Source organism: Hakea prostrata, chromosome 10 (genome assembly GCF_041222555.1).
Source record: "Hakea prostrata isolate BN-2017 chromosome 10, UWA_Hpros_2, whole genome shotgun sequence".
Taxonomy (NCBI): Eukaryota; Viridiplantae; Streptophyta; class Magnoliopsida; order Proteales; family Proteaceae; genus Hakea; species Hakea prostrata.
In genome coordinates, this window is record NC_142609.1 from 16,477,877 (window position 1) to 16,495,388 (window position 17,512).

General features: G+C 38.4%; 1 pseudogene across 1 annotated transcript; it reads right to left on the minus strand.

Moving 5' to 3' along the window:
- Positions 1-4,305: 4,305 nt before the first annotated feature.
- LOC149002177 (plant-specific TFIIB-related protein PTF2 pseudogene) lies at positions 4,306-15,267 on the minus strand (annotated as a pseudogene). Its single transcript, XR_016170380.1, has 4 exons — positions 15,025-15,267; positions 14,807-14,868; positions 5,237-6,958; positions 4,306-4,731 (listed from the first exon to the last, which is right to left on the minus strand). The product of XR_016170380.1 is annotated as a plant-specific TFIIB-related protein PTF2 pseudogene (transcript).
- Positions 15,268-17,512: the final 2,245 nt, after the last annotated feature.

Consider the following 17,512-nt stretch of genomic DNA (forward strand, 5'->3'; position numbering starts at 1 on the left):
ACTGTCCACCTTGTCGATCAGGCTTGATCACACCAAGCGACTAAAGGTGCCGGGACAATTTGGTCAATTCCTTGGAATTTGGAATTTAGGTTTTTGAAGCCCTATTTAAGTGTTTTTCGTTCTAATTCGTCCTATAATGTTCTAAAGCCTCTGGAGAACGTGAGAAGAACCTTAGAACCTCCTCTTCGAAGCCAAGGAAGATCCCCAAGCATCCGTAGGAGTTTCTCCATCGAATTTTCTTCTACAAGGTTAGTAATCGATCGATTTCTCTCTAGATCTTTCTCTCTTTTGTTTCTACCCAATGTCATGATTGTGAGGAATGTCTTATGCTGCTGTAATGACCTAATCTCAGATCCTCATAGTCTTAAGAATGAATTCTCATTCACTCTATTTCTCTCTGTAGACAATACAGTGTGATTTCGGTGTTTAACCTAGATGATGACCATGATCTTATTCTAAACTGAGTTGTTTGATTTCTAATCTCTTTTAGATCTATTCCTAGGTTGTTTTCTAAGCACGATCTATTGTTCCCTCTTTCCTAGAGTGAATTCTCATTCACTTTGGTCTCTTCATAAAATCAGCAGACTAATCAATTTCGATTTAAGCCTATTTTATCTGATTAGATTTCTATTCCATTAACCATGTTTGATGCTTAGATCATCATAAATAGTCTTAGTATGTTATTTTTGAACTCCCCTTTGAATTTCAGAGTAATCGAACTTCAAACGAAGAGTTTCCGACCAATTTACGGTTTTCTGTCCGTATATCAGTGCGTTGGTCGCTCCAAGAGACCAAGCCTGAGCAACCAACAGAGTCAGTGACAACCAAATTTTCTCTGTTTTACTTCCATTTCGTATCCGATCGTTAGGATTTGTTCCTTATGTTCCATACATGTTTGTTTAGGGTTATTTTTGTGATTTTGGACTTGCCCTTTGACCTCTTTCTCAAGCTTACAAAGTCGAATTCAAGGTGAGTACGTTCACTCACAATTGACATATTGCATTCTATATGTTGTTTGATTTGGTTTGCATATGATAGCTACTGTTTTAGATTCTTTCCTACATTGTTTTAATTCTGTAATTACAGTATGTTATTCATGATGTGATTCACAAATTTATTGTGAATGGGAATGATTGGATTGTGAATGGATCTGGCTTTGATATAAGTATGGAATCATGATGTGATTGCTTAGGTTGTCATTGGGAAATGGGGAATGCCCTTTTGGCATTTCTATAATTGGACACTAGTGGAGGTGGTAGGAGACGCATTCCTATGGTGCCCCTTGACACTTTCCCTGATTACTGGTCGTCATACCTAGACTAGCAGTATTTGGCTAGGAAATACCCTGTTATATCAGACCCTATCGGAGGAAAATTGAAACCGACTAACCCGTGACAGCAATGGAGATTTGTGGGCGCTCAAGACCGATAACCAACCCGTGAGAGGACATAAATCACATTGTGAAGGACCATTCATTAACTTGGGCTCCTGGGAGCTCAAAACCGATAACCAACCAGTGAGAAGACATGAGAGCTTTCCGTTTATTATTTGTGGATGACCAATAGGGTTAAGAGTTCGTAGTTCAATTTGGTTGGAGCCATAGGATACGATGACTCTAAGGGCAAGGATACCGGAAAGGATCGCAAGAAGCGAGGAATAGAAGTATCCGACCCTAAGTTAATATAACTAAGTAGGTGACTTTGCAAGGGATAGGCATCTTAGTTGATTTTCACACACTATCTTCCTTATTAACAGTTGTTGGATGAATTAATGTTAATGTCGCTTTTTTCTTTTTTGGATGAATTAATGATAATGTGGTTTTTTCTTCTTCTTCTTTTTTTTTTTTAATGAATTACTGTTCATTTGGTTGAATTTATTATTATTATTTTTTAATGATATGTTGAACAAATCTTTTGATCTAAAGGATTGTTATTATTGTCATTTCTTATCCTTATAATTATTATTTGAATTATTTGAATAGCAATCATTTTGGTTCAAATGTAATTTAATCTTGAAATAGGGGTAAAAAAGCCAAGGTATGAAACTCGAGAAGTTGAGTGATGAAGCAATTGAGATACCATGGCGTTGTTCATTGTTGGTACTTGGTACACCACCTCGTTTATTCTTTTGGAAGCTTTTTTGTATCTAATTCTATTGATTCTCTCTTGTTTATGATCCGGATTCTAGGTTTTGATTCTGAAAAAATTTAACAGTATCCTTCAGTTTGGTGTTTGAACTTTACTTCGAGCTAATGAATTTCATCAGCAGGTGCTCAGTGACCTAGTGCAGCGTAGGGTGTATGATGAAATTCATGTATATGCATCGACTGCAATCAACCTTTCTTGGATGATAAAGCTCCAAAGGACATGCGGTTGTTGATGAGTCTAGTTGTATAGGTATGGTCTATTTTCACACCTCAATTACTGCATGACATTTTCATGGGAGATAGAAAGTTTTCATGGCTTATCGTTCCAAAACCATTCTGAGGCTCATTGTTCCTAAAGCCTCAAACTTTCCTTCTAAGAAAGTATGCTTTCTACGGTTTAGATTAGTTTGAAGCTATTTTTATAAGTTTCTGTTAGGAATCCTAGAGTTACTAGGAAATTTATAGTTTCGAAGTTTCTATTTTCTTGCACAAGTCTATGTAAAGGATGCAATCCTTTTGCTTAGTGAAATAGGATATGATAAGAATTGTGTATGTATGTGTGATTTATCTTATTTGGCTCTTATTTCTTTGTCTCTTTCTCAAGATTTTTGTTCGTACTCCCAGCACACTGTTTTATTCTTTTCCTATTCTTGAATTTCTGTCTCTTGCACATTATTTTGTTGTTTCCTACTTTTGAATACTGGTAGTTGTAATTCTTTTCCTCTTCTGTCAGTAAAATTTAACTTGTTTGCGCATGTAGCTAAATAGTCTTAATGGTTTCATGATGATTTTCTTGACGTATACTTGTAGTAAGACCATGAAGAACAAGACACAAAAACCTTTGCCTCATGGGTATTGATCAATTGCTTAGCTCAATTCAATCAAATGTTAGTTCACTAAATTATGTTCACGAGTTCAATTATGGTAAATTGAAACCTGTACAAAATAGTACATTGTCTACCTTCTTGATTCTTGATTTCATTGGTTTATCCTTAGTTTCTGAGATTTATAAAAATGGGCGGGGGGGGGGGGAGGAGAGACAAAAGAAAGAAAGAAAAGATCATTGTACTATAGCCTGTAGACTATTCTTGATAGTTCTGATATGTAAATCTTGTTAGAGTTGGTCTTCATATGGACAAGCAGGCTCGAACAGACTATTTATATTAATTGGTTTTATTGTGTTGCAGATTAGGGAATGTGTAGCTGTATGGTGGAGGCCAAACTTTGAACCATAATGAACCTTTACTGCCCTCCCCATATCACTAAACCAAAGGTAAAGCAAAGTCGAAGCTTGAATAATTAATCAATGTTTCTCATATAGTGATATTCTGGAATTCTGCTGACTCTAGAAGGGATGCTACAGAAATGTAAGAAGCTTTTCCTTGTTCACTTGTTCAAGAAGAAATGCTTTGCAGCTCCAAAAAAACTTGAACCTGTTAGTAGTCCCACTCTTTGAACCCTATGATGATGTTCAGGTATGGTATGATAATATAATCCTTGCCCATTCCCACTATAAGAAAACCAGTAGAATGATGCGATAATTTGCAATAAGAAAATGACAATGGGACTTTCTTTCAGTTATGCAAAAAGAACTCACAAACCTTTATCTGTGCCGCAGAGGAGAAGCAACAAAGTTACTATTTAGATTCATTGTGAGCATATGGTTTCTGAATGATGCACATGTTGAGCCACTTGCAGCTAATGTAACAGCAAGTAGCCTACACTATCACAGGTTTTTTGGCATCCACACCACTGTAGGAGTAGCTTCAACCCAAAATATTCTTTGTATAAAAGGTTTCATTAATTTGTATTAATTTTTTTTTTTTGGGTGACATTTTTTAGTATGACTTGATTAATATATTTTGTATTTATTTTTCCTCAATATTGTTTTCAGAATATTTTAACTTTTTTTGGATTTTTTGTGTCCATGTAACCGTATTCCAGGAATAAAAAGCCTAATTATTGGCGGTTTTTACCTTAGTGTCACGATATCTTTACCTAATTAGTGGCGGGCTTGAGCTATACAAATGCGATTAGTAGCGGTTTTTGAAATGTCACCATACATTCTTGTTATTAGCAGTGATTTTAACTAATTACATGTTAGATGTGTGGTGTTGAAAACCACCACCATTAAATGGCTTTGCCACATTTGGTGGTGATTTTGTGGCGATTTTTGGCACAATTAGTGGCAGAAAAAAATCGCCAATAATTGGGCTTTTTCTTCTAATAGATCTCTCTTTGAATATTATGTCGGCGATAGTTCCTATGTGTGGTTTTCTACGGATGAAGGTGATGATGATTGAAGATTTCAGATAGGCTTGTGTTTGACCTCAGAACGACAATTGACGACTGTTAAATCTTTATTGTTAGTGGCACATAATAAAAAGATGACCAACTATCATAGGCCGCTTAGTTCAGCATTCCATACCTTTTTAAGCTCAATCCTTTTTGGGTGCCTCCCTGAACCAAGCAAGGGTTCCCGGACTCAAATGACCAGGTTGTTAGCCAATCATACAGCAGCAGTGAAATAACATTCAAACTTCAAAGGCTAGTCCACCATGATCAGTTTTTGCAATAAAAAGGACCTACAGAAAGCAGAATAAAGTGAGTATTTCTACTTCGAAACATGTATCAGAGTTACATCAGGTCAAAAATCAGAAGCCTGACTTTGGAATCCAACTAATTCAGTCAACAAAATCTACTACTCTTCAAGCTGAGAAGAAACAACAAGACCAATCATTGAAGGCTTTCCCTAACCATACAATACACTACCATGCACCATTCTAAGGCTACTTAGCTAATCTATGACATCATGATTCATGACCATCATTCATTTTCCGTAAATAGAGCTGAAAAAAGAGGAATAAGTTTGTTTTACTTTCCCCAGAAGAATATAATTCACATTTACATTGCAAATTATAGAGTTTAGAAAAATTCCAAACACCATACTATACACATCTTTACCCTTTTTTCTTTTTTTGGTGAAAATACCATACATCTATACCAATACCAGAATGCCATATCAAGCACCCTGAAAAAAAATAAGAACCATGAAACCCAAAAGGAAGCAGGGGTAAACATGATACAGACCTTGAAGAAAGATACAAAAGTTGAAGTATCACATCCATAAACAAAACCTAGCTGCTGCACCCTGAATTGAAAACGTGCAAATCCAACAAGGTGTTGTAGTGACCCTGTTCTATTTCCTCCTCATTCACCATATGAAGTAGGAGTAATTCAATGATGCAATCCTCCCAATCAGTGAGATCACTTGGCACTCCTTGCTGCTGTTGCTTCTCAGCTTGCAAGTGTTCTGGAAGGCAACAGTCTTTCATTCTTCCTGAAACAACATCACAAGGTTGCATAATTTTATTGATTCGTTGTTTAGCAGCAATAATCTTTTCTCGCCTCCTTTTACATGACAACCTACTTGCAATAAAAGACGGAGGCAAAGCATTAAACCCCACATTCTTCTCCAAAATTTGCTCAACTGAAAGCTTTTTGCACAAATCTGACTCTCCAGTCCACCAATCATCAAGCACAAAATCCTCATTTACCCTTCTCTTTTTTATTCTATGACGCTCTCCACTCTCATCTGTAGGCTTATGACACTCATACTCATTCTTGAATTTCAAATAAATCTTAGCCAAACATTCTTGTGACAGTTTTAGCATCTCAATCTCATCAGAACACATATTTGGGATTCCATTCCTCTTCCCAACATCAAAATACTGTGAATCCTTTCCTGTATTGCAATCATAAGTAGAATATTCATCTTCACCCTGCAAGCACTGGTTGACAACATCTTTAACTTCAAACCCAGCAAGTCCTATATTCTCATGCCCAATGGCATACTTGGACTTTGATTTCAACTCTATGTATTGAATCACGAAAGGCACATTTTGGATAATGTTCTTAACTGTAATGTTCTTTCCCCAAGGCAAGGCTTGTGCCACTTTAACAAGTGTTTCTAAGAGCTCCTTATGTCGTCGTTTGCTCGTAGGCACCGCCGCATGTAATTCCTGTGCTATATCTTCAATCCTAGCTTGAACTTGATTTATTTCAGCCACAAAGGCCAAAATGGCTGCAATTACAGGATGTGGCCTCCGTCCTGTAGTCAGAAACCAATTTATCGCGCACTGCAATATAAACCTACCTTGCTTAATCATTTTATCCATCCTGTCATTGCATATCCCAGTGAAACTAGAGCAATTTTGAATCCCCTGTTCCAAATGGGCCACAATATCAAATTCAGGCAATTTCAAGTCAAGGAAATCAAGAACACGAGAAACCATGCAACCAAGCTCATAAATATCACATTCAATAACTGACGCGACTTTGGCAATTGAGAGGGACCGCTTGTTCTTTCTCAAGACAATATAAGAACAAGCACCAACCAGGATAGGGAACCAAGTACCACAACCAAATTCTCCTTCAGTGATTCTCTCTATCATTTGTTTCACCTCAGCAGAGGTAGCAGAATGGAGGCCTAGATTTAATGAAATTGCTTCGATATCTTTCTGTGCTCCATAGAGCTTCCTCTCTTTATAACTCAAATCATAGCCAGAGGCAGAGGAACCAACGCGAACATAGGTGCCCTGGGGGCCACTAATGCCGCCAAAACTGTGTTGGAAGTTATCAAATTCTTGCTCGACGCCGCACGATGTACAGATACAGCAGCCTGTAATGTCATCACGGATGATGGTTCTCTTCTTACATCTCTTGCAGGAATGAGATGTCGACATCTCACAAAGAAAAAGCCCTACTAAGCTGGCATGGGGTTGCTTAAAGAGGCCTTGGCAGCACTGAGTCCTAAATAAATGAAGCAATGTAAGATATGGGATAAAGAGGCGATCAAGAAAGGAGGGTACAAATACCTATGGGCACTAAATGACCCAGGGCTTCAATAATACTTAAGAAAATTCAGCATAACAGGGACACAACAAAATACAATGAGCGTTTAAAACATAGTTAATATTGTTCCTGTTTAAAAAATCCAGGAGCAAAAACACGGGCATTACATCAATATGCAATACATTACGCAACAAATACGATATACAACATCTAAATAACAAATATATAAAAGGAAGCCACAATAATTCATTAGCATGTTTAATTTATTACAAGTTTAGCCTTTGAGGTAAGGCATCATATTAATAACAACTTACTAAACCTGATATTTCCTATTGGGAGAGTTTCCAAGAAAAACCCAAGAAAAATCCCAATTTCTTGATTTCTTTTATTTTTCTATGAGAGGGAAAGTTTGTGAGTTCTAAAGCTTAAAACCCCAAAGCCCCACTATTTAAGCTTTTTCAGAAAACAGTCCTCGAGTTCATTTTTATCCGTGCTATAGCAAGGATAGGTAATTGTTGGTTACTGAAATAAAGAGAGGGAAAAAAACAGAACCATGAACCTGTCATTGTCAAATAAAAAGAGTCCCCAGCTATGTAGGTTGAACCGTTGAATTAGTTAAAATGGGAATAGAAAAAGATGGTATTTGGTGCAGCATGTTTAAGATCGCTTAAAACTTGAATATGATTGTAAAATTCTGGTTAAACATTTTTATAGAAGACAAAATATTTGGAACAAAAATAATCATTTTAAACATTTACAGGACCAAAAATATGGCAATGTAAACAAATTAAGGGCTAATTATCTAAATGCCTGGATATCTAAAGCGCAAAGCTACTGTTATATAAAAGAAAAATGCATAATGAAAGCCACATCCCATTCCAAATTCCAAGACCCAAGTACCATACATCAATTATAGAACATTTCCAACAACTCTGTTTGAATTAAACATATCAAGCAATAATTGCCTTGCCTCAAATCACTTTTCAAGCTAACAAACAACAACTTTGAATTGCTATCAAGTAACAACAAAGAAGGCCATGCAAATGAAAATCAAAGAATAAATTTTGTGATGTGGCAGATGAATTGAAAATCTGCTGAGATTTTAGGACCATCTCTAAGGCAAAGAACAGAATTACTCAAGGATCAGCCACTGTATTGATCATCAAAAGATCATACAAAAGAGAGGAGCAGAAGAAAGTAGAAAGACTTGTTCAAGGCAGGTAGCTTAGATGAGAGTTAATACCGAAAGCCCTCACTCCCAGTTGTAGAGCACTTTCACAATAGGAGAAGCTACATAATGATTAAAGAATGCAATATGAAAGATAAACACACTAAATTTTTGTTAAGGAATATTCAATAACTTAAGAATATGAGCCAGCTTTTACATATAGCATACTGAATCCCCAAAAAAAAATTAGGTACTTTGTTCCTCGGTTGGTTTTGCTTGCTTGGAGCCTATTAGGGAGGCTAAAACAGCCTAAACATTATGCTACTATTGTAAGGTACCTTCATTTTGGAGACTATATATTCTAATTCAATTGCAGGCAGATCTTATCTCCTTAATGAGTAGTATCCCCATGTAAGTAAAACATTAGTATGGACCAATACATACAGTACTCAATTACAAAATACAGGAAACTTTAAAAAATCCAAAACCGCCGCGGTGTTTTACAAAATTTATACAAACTAAGGCTGGAATCAACTTAAGTTGGTGATTTTGAAATTTCAAAATCTCCGCTGAGATCTCAAGTAGACCACGATCTTTGTTCAAGATCCTCTATAAATGCAAAAACTTAATGAGTAGAGGAAGAAAGTACTGACTTGACTCAACTCTTTGTTGGCTCTCTTGATTCCAACTCTTCCTTACCTACCATGGGGAGTATCAGCATTGACACCGGTGATACTGGTAGTCACCATCAGCCTTGGTAGTCCTCCAAGGGTGCATACAATATCACAGCACTAGTTCTGATTATAATGGCTACTCTTCATATGGAGGACATCATATTCCTCAGGACTCTAGTCTTGGAGAGTTTAATTATGGGAGTGAAGGTGGGTTGTTAACTGACTTCTTTAGGAACCCATATTCACCTGTCGGCAGCCACCAGACCTCGACATTCAGCCACGTAGCATTGAAGGTTACCCCCGGTTGTTGTTCCTTTAATTCTCAGATTATGTCATACATCTGAGGAATATAGACAAATACAAGAGGTTTTATAGCAACCCATTGACTTCGGAAGCCTTCATGCACCACACTCCAAATAGAATTTGGGAGCAAGTTGAGTGATACCTTAGTGAAGCTAGTGGAGGTGGTGTTGGTGCTAGTAGAGCAAGAGGCAGACAAGGAGGAGCTGCTTAGTTAGTCATTTATTTCATTTCACTAGCACAGTCATGATTGCTTGTACTCTCAAAATGTTGTAATGTCCAAATGATTAATGTGGAATTGTGAACAATTGAATATGTTTGACGTATGTTATCAAGTTAAACCTTTATGTTTTCATTATGGATTAATGGTTGTGTATTTCATCTATAAATTTGCAAATTCATTATTTCAGCATTTCAGTTTCAAAGTCATGGTCAAATTGGAACTCATATATGCGCTTGTTTTGTCACAACTCTAAGGCCACCAGTGTGTTTAGAAGAAGGCCTAAAATGGGCTAAATACCAAGTTTCAGCCTAACATGCACCCTTAAACCGACCGAGATGGGCCCTCGAGTTGGCCAGGTTTTTATTAACTTGATCTCAGTTTTCTAGGTGGACGAGATTAGGCTTGAGACCGAGATTTTGAACCATGTTAACTCTCTCACTTTTAGTGAGAGAAAAAAAGAAAACAAGTAAGATCCACGTTAAGAAGCTATAGGGAACTAACAAAAAGGTTTCTTTTTCTTCGTAGCACTAATCGCAGATTGTTTTCAATTAATGGATTTCAGATGCTGTCATCGGATCCATCCAACATCGATGACAATAATTGTAGAAAATAGGTGCCGGTCTTTGCAGGCCTACCCCCCTTCTCAAACCGACAAATTGGGCCCAAGAACCAAGCCCATTAGCTCACCAAGTGGACTGGCCAAACCCAACAAGGGGTACTTTGGTCTTCTTCCTACCCCTTTTGAACACCAAAAGGTTCCAGTAATTTTCTAATATTTTATTGAGTCCACATCTGCTCTTGTTTTTTTAATTCGTTTAATATTGAGAGCCCTAGTTAGAGATGGAGACTCAATTGAAATCAATTTTAAAGTAAAATTCCTTTTGGATAATTAGTTATTAATTTTGCAAGTTGCTATTTTCCCAAAGATTCCTTTTTAATGGTTACTTATTTATTAAGTTGTAAAAGGGATCCTAATCTAAAGAGGATTGCTTAGTTGAATCCATTTAGTTCCCTTAATTGAGTCCAAGTCTTTTCCTCCAAGCATAAAGCTATTTAAAGCCCCACCTCCTTGTAAACAATTCAGTTAATGATTAATAAAATTTGAATGACTTGGAGTCGCAGGAAGCTAGCCCACAACCTAGGTCGAGAGTTTCAGTCAGTTTTCTGCAACTTCCAGCATTGCCTTCAAGCCTGCGAAGCCTTCTTCAATCACTAGAGTGAACAAGGGTTCACCCCTGGCCAGAACCCTAGAGTGGGCCCAAGGCCACTCCAAAGTGTCGCACCTAGGCCTGGCTGAACCCTCCAAGAGGGGTACTTTGGTCAATTTCAGGAATTAAATTTCAGAATTTTATTTCTTAATTTTCAAAGTCTTGTTAGTTTAAAAGTCTTATTTGGATTTGTGACTTGAGTTCTTGAGTCCTTTAAAGTAGCACTCTTATAAGTCTTCTATTTCAAGAAGAGTTCCTTTCCTTTATGTTTAAGCTTAGTGTCTTAGGGAAGATATTTTCAAGAAGATTCTATCTGTTGTTTAGTTTAAGCTAAAATCTTTTAATTGTGTGGCTGAAATTAAATGTGAGGGAGATCCTAAATTATAAAGGATTTCCAAGTAGATCAAAGTCTTTTAGTGTAGGCTATAAGTAGCCTACTCTTTCCATTGTAATCTGAAATCTGGATTAATAAAATTAATGAAGAATTGCAGCCAAGAAGTAGTGGCAGGGTCCTTAACTCCTTTCGAGGGAGACCCTTGCAATTATCAAGAGTTCTCTTATCTTCAATTCAGTCCTGCAATTCCACCAAATTCCAGCAGTCTTACTCCTAATTCTGCTCACAAGTCACAAGTAATAGCACCTTCCCAACCCTTCCCATTCAATAACAGCAACCCCAGCCCCCTCCCTAACCTCCAAAACCTATTGCATAACCCTCCCTCCCTCTCCCCTTGTCTGTGCAACCCAGACAACCCCTCCCCCTTGCTGTCACACCCTTCACAGCCTCTGAAAGCCCCTAAAACCCATCCCCTACCCCCTCCAACACTTCCCATCCCCTCCCCCACCTCTCCCCTACCCTGCAGCTCCCCCATTCCCTCCCTTCTCTCTATCGCACCCCTCCCACCCCCTTTCTGACTTGCGGGCTTGCGGCAGATCTGAAACAAGACAGAAATAAGAAAGAAAAGAAAAAAGAAAAAGATTCAAAATATTGCCCAAGATCCATCCAAGAACCCACCAAGTTTAATCCAAACCTTTTCTTCTCAGCTCTATGGTAATTTTGGGAATCTCAAACCAGCAAATAGACACTTTGTTAAAACCCTAACATTTCCCTATCAACCCATAGGATCCCAAATTTATCTCCTTGTCCTTTCCTACAACTCCCATCTAGAACAGAACAACCCATATCAATCCTAAGAGGTCCCACAACTTTCTTAGAAACCCATAAACATCCCATAATATTTTTGACTTATTTGCAGGAAGAATCCGGACAAATTTTAGGGATAACATCTTTGGAACCCTAACCCTAAAATGGGGTTTCCATCACTCACTCTTAAGCCAATAGCTCTCCTAAACCAGTAAGTACAACCCCAACCCCTTCCCTACCCCATTGCAAACCCTACTCCTTTTTCCCTTGCAGCAGCAAGCCCTCACCCGTCCCTCTCGTTCTTCCCCACTTGCAGCCCTCCCCCACCCTCCTCCCGATATTCCAGCAACCCCTCCCCCTTTCTTGATCTTGCGGCAGCCAAGGAAGAAGAAAGAAAGAAAAGAAAGAGACAAGAAAGAAGGAAGATAAAGAAATCCCAAAAAGATTCACCAAGATTGAGTCAGGAAAGCTCCAACCCCTACCAAGACCCTGCCGCAAGCTCCAAGAACCCTTCCCCCCTTGCCACAAGATCCTACAACCCTCCCACCCCCTCTTGGGTTTAGTTTGTTGAACCCTTATCCATCCACATCTTTGTTAAGCTAAATTTCTTGAAATTTGTACACCAAAACCATCCCACTTTAGGTTTGTTAAAACCTTAATCTTTTCCTAATTTTCCCATACTCAATCCCTCCCAAACCTATCCCGTCTTAGTTGATTAGAAAACCTAATCTCCCGAATTGTTCCATTCCTAATTGGTTATGACCAAAGTTTCTCAAAACAACCCCATTTGATTAAAACCCTAGGATTTCCAATCAACCCACATAATCCTCAACTAGAATTGTTGGTCACTAATTGCTAGTTTACAAGAAAGGATCTTGGAGTGACCCAAATTTAGGGATTTATCTCAGGTCTCAGAATCCTAGAATTTAGGTTACATGTCTTCTCCACAAGATCTGAATGTTCCCTGTACAATGTCAACATCAGTCTTTCTCTTCAAGATTATCCAACTTGAAGTTTGAAGGTTGACAAGTACCTAATTATGTAGACAACAGAAATGAAGAAGGCATCTGAGGACATTCTACATTGTCAGAGAAGTATTGGTTTTGGCAGCTTCAACTAAAACCAATAAGGGGTGGGTTAAGGATCATTAGCATATGAGGAAAACCTTGCACTGCCAATGTTTGATGTAAACTATTTCCAGGGATTCCCCAGGGCCTAGGGTTGATTCCCTAAATCCTAGGACCCCTAATTCGAACCAAGGGCATTTTGGCATTTGGGTGTCTTAGGTCTAGGTCCCATTGAGTCTAGTACGATGTCTATACCCTAGATCTATTTTTGTTTTATTATTTAGTTTAGTATTTTGAAAATTATTGCAGAGTACTAGTCTAGGTAAAATTCCTAGTTATGTTGGGATCCTAACTTGAGTCCACTATGATTCTCCTTTTTATTAGGACTCCATATCTAATCTTAGAATTTGGATTGGAGTGCTCTAAAGTTAGTTATGAATGTCTCTTGAGCGAGTTAAAAGTCTTAGTCAGTTAGTAGTTAAGAGTTACAATTGGTCACCCAATTAGAGGTCTAATTGGTTTTCCAACTTTGGGTCCTTATGTTTTCTTATCTAAGGCTATAAATAAAGCCTCCTTGCTCTAATCATCAAGTTGAATTGAACAACAAATAAAGAGTTTGGAGACAGTAAGGTTATGGTATAAAAACAGTATTTTTTAAAACGGTATGGTATGAAAACGGTAATAAATCGTTATGAAAAAACGGCCCGGTTCGGTATACGGTTCGGTTTTGTTATGGTATGAAAATCAGTATGAATTTGGCATAAGACTAAGAGTCATCTATTAATTTTCTGTTGATTAACTTTAGTATTTTCTGTTTGAAAATGTGAATCAGTGAATGTAGCCTACGTAGTTGGGAAGAAAAATTCAACGACAAGCCTTCCAATGAATGATTTGACAAGAGAAATGTTACTGGCATTGGAGGCAAATAAGAAATCAATGGCAAACTATGGCCTTCAAATAAGAAAAATTCAATGACAACCTTTAGCTTTTGTTGGACTGAATATTTGGTTTCAAGGATTTCAGATTGCAGTTATCTGGACAAGGATCAGTCTTGAATCTCTTAACAAATGCAAAATCCCACAAAGTTGAGTTTGAGGTGATTTATTTTTCTGTGTGGTGGAATATCAAAATCATGAAGGAGTGCTTAGTTATTCTGTTTTGAACTTCCTCTTGGTGTTTGCAGTGTGAAAAAACCATCTACCCTTTCCATCTTCTTGAAAACAAATGAACAAATGAGTCTTTCTCTGTATCTCTATAAAAATTTAAAACATTCAAGTTCCCCCACTGGAATACACAGTGAACAAAATTAAATAATCAAACAAATCAGGGTCTTATAGTAAGATAAACTGACTAATTTTTCTTTTTTCACCCCTCTCAGCATTGCATTGACTCAAGAAGCATCTCATCTCTGGGTTCTTCTTTGGCCCTAGGAAATACAGGTTGTGTGTTGTGGCTGGTTCATGTAAGAGAACATAGAGTTCCCAAAACCTGAGAATCCAAAGCTACCAGGGTTCTGTAGCATATTCAATGACTAGTTTAGCAGGAATCAATTATCTGAACGAGAAAAAATTATTATAAATCTGGTAATCAGCTCCAGCATTAAAAAAAAATCATATATATATGAAAACCAAACTAGTTTTGACGTCAAGAATAAATCTATTCAATTGCAGCTAGTCCCCTCTTTTTAGTGATGATCTCATAGGTCTCTTAGAGGGCGTTTAACCTTGTCGAAAATATCGCTGTCTGATAAGTTAACAGTGGAGCTCTAGCTCTATGTCAAACAAAACTGAGAGAGAGAGAATTTTAGGCAGGAATTTATAAATAGAACTGGGTTCACTACCTTTTCCGTAATCCCATGTGAAAGCACGTTTTTTATTCACTTTTGTCCTTAATCAAATAATTTAGCAGACAAGAATGTCAAGTGCAATGATAAATCCAAATTATGCAGAGAATCAGACAACTAATGGTTTTAATTAGTGAACTCAAATTCCTAATTTAGGAGAGGGAGCAATTTACAAATCTTACCTAGGTAAAGATTGGGAGAAATGCTTTGAAGGATTCACAGGTTCTTTGCTTCAGCTCAAAACCTAAAACAATTCAAAGAAAATCAAAATCAGTCCATCTAAAATCAAAGTTCCACACACCTCTTCCAACATTTGCTACCAAATAGAATGATTTGTATATCTCAATTTGTATATTTCAGGAATCCATATCGAATATGAAGCTGTGGTGGTAGAAAGTACCTTGTGAGTTGAACCGATTAATCGAAGAAGAAAAGTTAACCGGGAGTTGAACACCTGACACCTGACGGGCCTTCCACCGGCGTTCGACGAACAGAGCAGTTGCAGACTTGCTCAGACGGAAGAACGAAGAATGAGAGCCTCAAGAGGCGATGCAGTTGCAGGCTTGCTTGCAGCTTACCTTACCTGCCTTCCCCAGCCGGATGGAACTTGGAAGAAGGAAGAACGAGAGGCATCACTGCATCAGGATTCATGCGAGACTCGCTGTTCTCTGTTTAGGTTTAAAGTTTAAGTTTTTTTTTTTTTTTTTTTTTTTTTTTTTTTAAAGTTACCCAGTTTAGCTGTTTAGGGTTTAAAGTTACTTGAACATTAAGTTATAGTTAATCGGTATACGGTATAAAATGCCGTAAAAGGAAAAAAAAAATTAAAAAAAGGGTATACGGTATACTGTATACTGTATATACCGGCAGTATGATACCGTATACTGAAACTGTATCATAGCGAATTACCAAATTCGGTTTCGGTACAAACCGTACCGAATTTGGAAACGGTACAGTACGATGCGGTTTATACGGTTTCGGTACCAAATCGACACCCTTACTCATAGGGAGCTTTGTCGTACGTAAGGGTCGAATCCATCTCCACTGAAAAGTATGGGTCACTCTACCAACCCTGCATTGACAAATTACAAACAACATATTGTTTTTCGGAAAGATATTGTTGTATAGTCTTAGTCCCACATCTAGTAGAAGTGGGAGTTGTTATCCCACATCAAAAAGAAGTGAGAGTTTGTTAAGAGTTTTAGTCCCAGTTCGAGTAGATGTGGGAGAAAGTAAGATGGGGAGATGTATAAAAGATGCCTCCCCTCCATATGTAATTCATCCTAAAATCTTCCTTCTTGTATATGTCTTTATCTATAGTAGAGTTTTCTCTCTTGCGTGTGGTTTTTTCCCTTCTAAGGGTTTTTCACGTAAATTCTTGTGTTCTTCTTTTCTCTTATTTACTGATTGTTCTATTCCGTGGATTTTTCATAACCCAACAGTGGTATGATCAAGGTTCGATATGTCGACCCATGTCGCAGTGTCGGACCTTGGCAACACGGCGACATGGGCGACATATCGCCGAAAGTCGACCGACTTTTGGTTGGGGTTCGATGAAAATCGAACCCCTGTTTCGATGGGTATTTTAGGTCATTTTGACCTGAAATTTGATGTGTAGCATAATTTGAGGCCAATAAACACATTGGGAGTGTTATTTTGACCTAAAACATTACCTAAACTAATGTTCTTAATCGACCCATGTCCTACTGTATGCGGACGAAAGCCCCGAAACTAAAAACCTAAAAACTCATAAAAACGAAATCATATAAAGTCTACAATTCATTGTACAAATACTGAAATACATAGAATCATCCAACCATATAAAATCTGGAACTCTCAGTACCAAGTACTATGCCTAGGTGGATCAAACTCCTGTGACTCAGACTGTCTCCAATGATGCCCCCCCCCAACAAATTCACATACTCATCCCATCTCATACGATATTGAAAATTGTCTAAGTAATCATTAACTGCAGTTCTATAGCGGTCATCTTCTGCCGCCATGAGAACTCCAATTTGAGGGAAGTGAGAATAGGGCCAAGGAACGTTCCGCATGCCATCAAATCCCCTTGTTGGTACGAATGACTCTGATTGTGAAGGAGGGAGAGGGACACCATAACTCCCATGATACGAAGAACTAGAGGGGTTACTAATTCCCATATCATATTGTCCATGTGAAGGAGGGAGAGGGACACCATAATTACCCGTAGGCCAATAACCTGCTGTGGAGCCTACGGACTCATCCAAGCTCATGGACCCCATTGACGCAATCGCCACATCCCAAGGATTACCATAATCATAACCACCTCCGTGCTGTTGTTGGCCCTCATGGCCAGCCCCCCCTCGATGGTGGCTCGGCCTCGTATTAGGATATTGACGACCACGCTAATAATCACCACCATGATCATAATCCTGGGTGGCATGATCGAAATGACTCTCCCCAGTGTATCTGGGCGGGGGCTGCTGTGTCTCTGGTAATGGAACATGTAGACACTCTCCAATGCCTCCACCACCACCACCACTACCACTACCACCACCACCATCATCATCATCATCATCTCGACCAGTCTGACTAGGCGGGAGTGTGTCGTTGGGATCGTCATCCTGCCACTCCTCCATGCCTGGTGCCATCATCCAATCCTCATCAGCAGTTGCAGCTGCCTCTGCATGTGCCTGACCCTCTTGAGTGGCCATATACTCATCCACATTAACCCCTACAGCTTGAGCTAGTTCTGGGTCAGGCCTCCCTCCAGGTTGGTCCAATACCGGCTCACCCCTGTCCAACATCCACTGAGTGAGGGGATTTTGCTCATCTTCGGCCACATCAAATATATCATTGAGATTGATGTATTGCCTATCATTTAGAGCCTGTTCCCTGGCATATTGCAGCTT